The sequence below is a fragment of the Pinus tabuliformis genome, chromosome X, assembly GCF_031772625.1.
Source record: "Pinus tabuliformis cultivar Carrire ecotype Pingquan chromosome X, CPIR1, whole genome shotgun sequence".
Lineage (NCBI taxonomy): Eukaryota > Viridiplantae > Streptophyta > Pinopsida > Pinales > Pinaceae > Pinus > Pinus tabuliformis.
Window position 1 is genome coordinate 433,523,476 of NC_142308.1, and position 6,000 is coordinate 433,529,475.

The following is a 6,000-nucleotide window of genomic DNA, read 5'->3' on the forward strand; positions in this document are numbered from 1 at the left end:
GTAGCAAGGACAGGGGAGTCAATCCCTGTGCAGAAAAGTAAACAACAAAGGAAAAAGAAGGGGTTCGACCTCATGGATGGGATGGAGGAAGATTCATTCATCCAGGGGAGAACCAAGCAACAGAGAATAGCGTAAAATAGAAGAGAAGAGAAGACAATGATATGAGTTCGGTTGGCAATATTGGCATGAAGAAGGACTCTCCTTGGTAAGGAACAATCACCTCTGGATTCCTTTTCATTAGAGAAATTTTGAGGTCTAAAATGGGCCTTAAAACAAAAATGTACAACCAAATCAAATTTATAAGAACCAATAGGGTTCAATATGATGATGTCAACCATGGGGGATGATTCACCATTTTTGGAGTAAAAAGTAAAAAAGATTAAAAAATAAAAAAAACTACCTTTCTCAACTCATATATTCAATTTATCTCCGTACAATTTTACTCAAATTTCTAGCAGGAGCACTCGTTGGATGCAGAATTTAATTCCTCATCCAAGGAGTATCCATATTGCATTTTTTCGATGAACCCTGCTACACGAAAAATGAAAAATATATGAAAAATGTGATTGCAATCACATTTTTTCATGTATTTCTCATTTTTCATGTAGCGGGGTCCATCAAAAGTATGAAACATGGGTACTCATTGGATGAGGAATTAAATTTTGCATCCAACAAGTGCTCCCACTTGAAGTTTGAATAAACCCGTAGGGAGATAAGTTGAAAATACAAGCTGAAAAATTAGTTTTTTATCTTTCCCTCTAAAATTTAATGATGTAATGTAATATTATTTTATTATTTCCACTATTATTTTATAATATTGCTTAAGAGGCCGATTTTAGACCTCAAAATTTCTCTAATGATAGCTAGAGGGTGGAGATGGGATTTCTCTAGATTCCCTTGATGGTTGGGGTGGAGGGTTGTTCCTTGGATTCTTGGAGGGAGGACCTTTGAAGCCTTTCTTGTTGTTTGTTTTTACAATGGGTTTTGGATTCCCCAAGTGGGTGGAACCACTATGTTGGCTTAAGGGGTAGGGACTTGTTCTCTGGATTCCCTTGACATGCTTGGGTGGAGACTTACTTCTTTGGACTCCCTTGACATTCTTGGGTGGAGGTAGTTGTCCTTTGGATTCCCTATTTGTGTTTGGGTGGAGAAGAAGCCTATGGATTACCTATGTATTTTTATTGGCTTTCATTGGGTAGCTGGAGGGTGGGGGACTTCGACCTCTCGATTCAGTCAACAATTTTTAACTACTAAGTGGTTGGTGGGTGGAGGAAGGAGGTCCTCTGGATTCCCTGTTTCAGCTAGTATTTGGTGTTTTAATCCTTTGAGCAAGCTCCTCATTCTCTGGAATATCGCTCAGGGAAGATAGCTACAAGTGAGCATTGGGTGCAGTTGTCTATGGTTGGGTGGAGAGCCCTTGTCCCAAACTCAATGTCCCAAAACATTCCAAGATAAGTGTTCTTATGTATCTGCAATTCTAATGAATATATGTTTAGATTTCTAGATTGAAATAGTGCTTATAAATGTAATGAACAAGTGTTTCATTTCTGGATTGAAATGATGTGCTATGTGAAATACATGTATGTATTTTTAATAATACATATTAGGTGACATAATATGCAAGTTATAAAAGCATTGAAAGGATCCATAAGGATCTAAACTAAAACATGACAACACTTGACACAAAGATTTGTTTTATTAAAAATATAATGATTACATTAGGGACAACTTGTTTGACAGGGTCTGTATATATACTGGTTCCAATCCTGTGAATCAGTTCATGTGTCTTTGTGTTAACGCTAAGGATTACTTCCTCTATTATCTTAATAGCCCGTGACTCTACATTAGAGGCTTCTCAACCTTGCATTTTCAACAATTTTGGAGGTCCTCAACAAGCACCTTGGTGCTGCTAGCTAGGTCACTGCAAGTCTGAGGGTGCACCTTGGCATGCAGATCTTCACAGAGTGTAAATCTTCATATGGCATTATTGGTATTTTTCGATTCCCACAAATTCGAGAGGAGCAGTTCTGTCGTGAGCTTAGGAGGATAGCACTAGTAGGTGCCTTAGTAAACTATAGAGCGCATGGTGAAACCCTGGGGTTGGTGCAAATGTTTGTAAAACCATGGTAGTCTCTCCATGGATTTCAAATCGAGAAACATGCTCATGATATTGTAGGACCTCATTAAACGGGTCATGGTGAATTTCTACGCAGAGCTGCATTGCAGCGAAGTTGGGTGGGTACCTAACTTATAATCTAATTGGATAGTCTTATATGATAGGTCGAATGAAAGACCTGGTCGTGGCGACCAAGGTGTTAGGTCGTTATACTACTAGTGTAAACCCTTATTGTTATTAGTACAACCCCATCATTATATTGTTGTGCCCATGTAGTCCCCATATTGTTATTATTGTGCCCCATAGAAGCCCACCATTGTTATTATTGTGCCCTTACATTATTATTTTTATGTCGGCTTTGATTATATTATGACCCCTTAGACTCCTATATATAGAAAGGAGGTCTTGTCATTTCAATCATCGAAGAATTGTTCATTTGTGTAATGTAAAGCAGGTTGCCCCCTCGAAGAGGCTTATTTATAAGGCGTTGATCTATCCTTTCTATCTTTTTGTGAGTTGGTTTCATAACATTTGGTATTAGAGCTTTGGATTCTAGGGTTTCGCTGCTTGAAACAGGTCATCGTGGAATTTTCGCTATAGCTTTTTCGCTACGAAGTTTCAGAAGCTAAAAAAAAATCCATTTTATATGAATTCGATCTACACCTCAGGTCCAAATTTCAGATCTTGACTCGCTATATTTTTGGCTATATTATCTGATGAAGTTATGGTTTTGACAAGCTCAAGAATTTCATCTCAAACAGGTCATCGTGGAATTGTCACAATAATTTGTTTTCTACGAAGGTTCAGAATCTGAAATTAAAACCCATTTGAGCCAAGATCTTGGGGAAGATCAGGCCCAAATTTCAGATCTTGTTTCACTATATTTTCGGAGATACAGTCCTAAAAATTTAGGATTTTTGCAGGCTATTGAATTACATCCCAAACAGGTGACCTGGGTAAAATCATCATAACTTTCTCTCTGAGCATCATATTGAAATTTCGTGAGAATTTACAAAAAGAGGAAGGACTGTAGCATTATGTGTATATTTTTCAGATCCTAAGGTCAAAATAGTGACACGTGGCACTTCATACAAGTTCACCCTTCCGAAAAGGTATATAATCAGGTCATCTTGGGAGATTATGCATAACTCTTTCTTGGAGAATCCAATTTCGATAAGACTAGTGGCATTGGAAAGAGGATGCAGAGGGCTACTGTAGGTCGCGATTTTAGAACTAGAAGATCTGAAATTATAGTGTTACAGTGATTTCAAGATCGAGCTCCTAAAATCAAGAAAAGGCGATATGAGGAAGTTTGATGGCAAGGATCCGGTAAATTGGATACTACAAATGGAGCAATATTTTGATCTACATGAGGTGAAACTATTAATAAAGGTACCTATTACATCTTCATATTTAGAACCGGATCAATTTTTATGGTATAAAGGGCTTCGTTCTCGTAAAGCACTTGTCAGTTGGTCAATTTTCAAAGAAGAAATGATAGCACATTATGAGGATACAAAGAGTAACATCTTCTTTAGCCAATTAATAAATCTCAAACAAAAGGGTTCAATGGCAGAGCACATTGAGGACTTTAAAAAATTGAATATAAGGGTAAATGATATTCCAGAGAAGCAAAGGATTGATGTCTTCATAGGGACTTTAAAGGATAACATTCAACATGAGGTTCGTCTTTAGGAACCTGATTCATTGGAGAAGGCATTCAGGTTGGCAAGAAAAATTGAAAGCGAAATTATGGAAACAAGGAATCCCACCACTCACGACTATAATTATGGAAGTGTTTTTTCTCCTAGCCTTCCACAACCTACAAGGTTTACACAACAACAATTGGAAGAAAAAAGATAAAAAGGGCTTTGTTACAATTGTGATAGCAAATACACTAAAGGTCATAAGTGTGCTGAGAAGAAATTATTTTACATAGATTATGAAGAGGAGGAAGAAAAGGATCAAGAAACATCAAAAGAAGAGGATATACACCAGGAACCAACCCTAGAGAAAGAAGAAATGAATCCAATCATATCTTGTAAAGCATTGGCAAGAATTACCAGTCCTCAAACTCTCAAGATAGAAGGACATACCAAGAAGAAAACGCTTCAAGAAGTGAAATATCACATCGAGAAAGAAGAAATGAAACCGACCATATCTTGTAATGCATTAGTTAGAATTACCACTCCTCAAACTATCAAGATAGAAGGGCATATCAAGAAGAAAAATGTTCAAGAAGTGAAAGATCACATCGAGCATCAAGGAATGAATTCGACCATATCTTGTAATGCATTGGAAGAAATTACCACTCCTCAAACTCTCAAGATAGAAGGACATATCAAGAAGAAAAAGATTCAAGTAGTGAAATATCACATCGAGCATCAACAACAAGTTCTCCAACTTTTAAAGGATAATGCCACTTTGGTGCAAAATTGAATGAAACAATCGGCATATCAACATTGCAATGAAAGAAGTTTTGATGTAGGCGATTGGGTAACTTTACGGCTACATCTCAAGCAAGCTATTTATGAAAAGGAAACATTGGCAATACTACATGCACTTAATAAATGGTGATCTTACCTAATGGGAAGACACTTCAAGGTAAAAATGGATCATGATAGTCTTAAATACTTTTTAGAAAAAAGATTATCTTTAGAAGAACATAAAAAATGGGTCACAAATATTTTGGGTTATGACTTTGAAATCATATACAAAAAAGGGAGGCAAAATGTTGTTGCAGATGCAATCTCAAGAAAGGAAGAGGATGTGGAAGCATTGCTTTGTGCTATTTCTATTATCCAACCAGATTGGATAAACGAAGCAAGGGATGAATGGAAGAAGGATGAAGAAGTGTGGCAACTCATTCAAAAGTTGCAGAAGATCCCAGTTTAAACAATATTGCCAGAACTTGACGAGGAAGGAAAAATCATATTGGAGCCTGGAGAAGTCACAGAAACAAGAATCCGACAACTACAAAATTGATCAATTTCAGTGTATCTCATCAAGTGGAAGAACTTACCCGCTAAAGATTCCACATGGGAGGACAAGAATTTTATACAGAAGCATCAAGAACTACTCAAGCGTTGAGGACAACACTTCTTGAAGGAGAGGGGCATGTTAAGTCCCTATACTACTAGTGTAAACCCTTATTGTTATTAGTACAACCCCCTTATTATATTGTTGTGCCCATGTAGTCCCCAAATTGTTATTATTGTGCCCCATAGAAGCTCACTATTGTTATTATTGTGCCCTTACATTATTATTGTTATGTTGACTCTGATTATATTATGACCCCTTAGACTTCTATATATAGAAAGGATGCCTTGTCATTTGAACCATCGAAGAATTGTTCATTTGTGTAATGTAAAGGAGGTTGCCCCCTCGAAGAGGCTTATTTCTAAGCCGTTGCTCTATCTTTTCTATCTTTTTGTGAGTTGGTTTCATAACACAAGGATTGGTTGTCGAGACTTCACCTTATCGTGATTGGGTTATGGAGTGGTGACATGGCTTGGGGCCATATCCTAGGAGTTCTTATTTGGCAGCATTGAGAGCAGGCGGGGTGATGTAAGTCGAGGTGCATTGGTAGACATGCAAGCCCGACAATTCCATTATTGGTTGAGAGGCAGGCCACCAGGAAAGTCAACCTGAAGAATCCACCCTGAAATGTTCATGAGAGTGCACAAGAAGGACGGAAGGAGTGTATGGGCACTAGTCTAGTTAGGTTCACAACTTTGAGGTGGGGAGTCTTCCTATTGGTTGATATGGAGCCTGTATGACAACTCATTCTTGAAACCAAAACTCCCATAAGTTTTAAAAGTGGACACTGTAGCGGAGCATGGGATGATGTGAGGTCCGGACAAGTTGGCCTCCATGTAACCCCG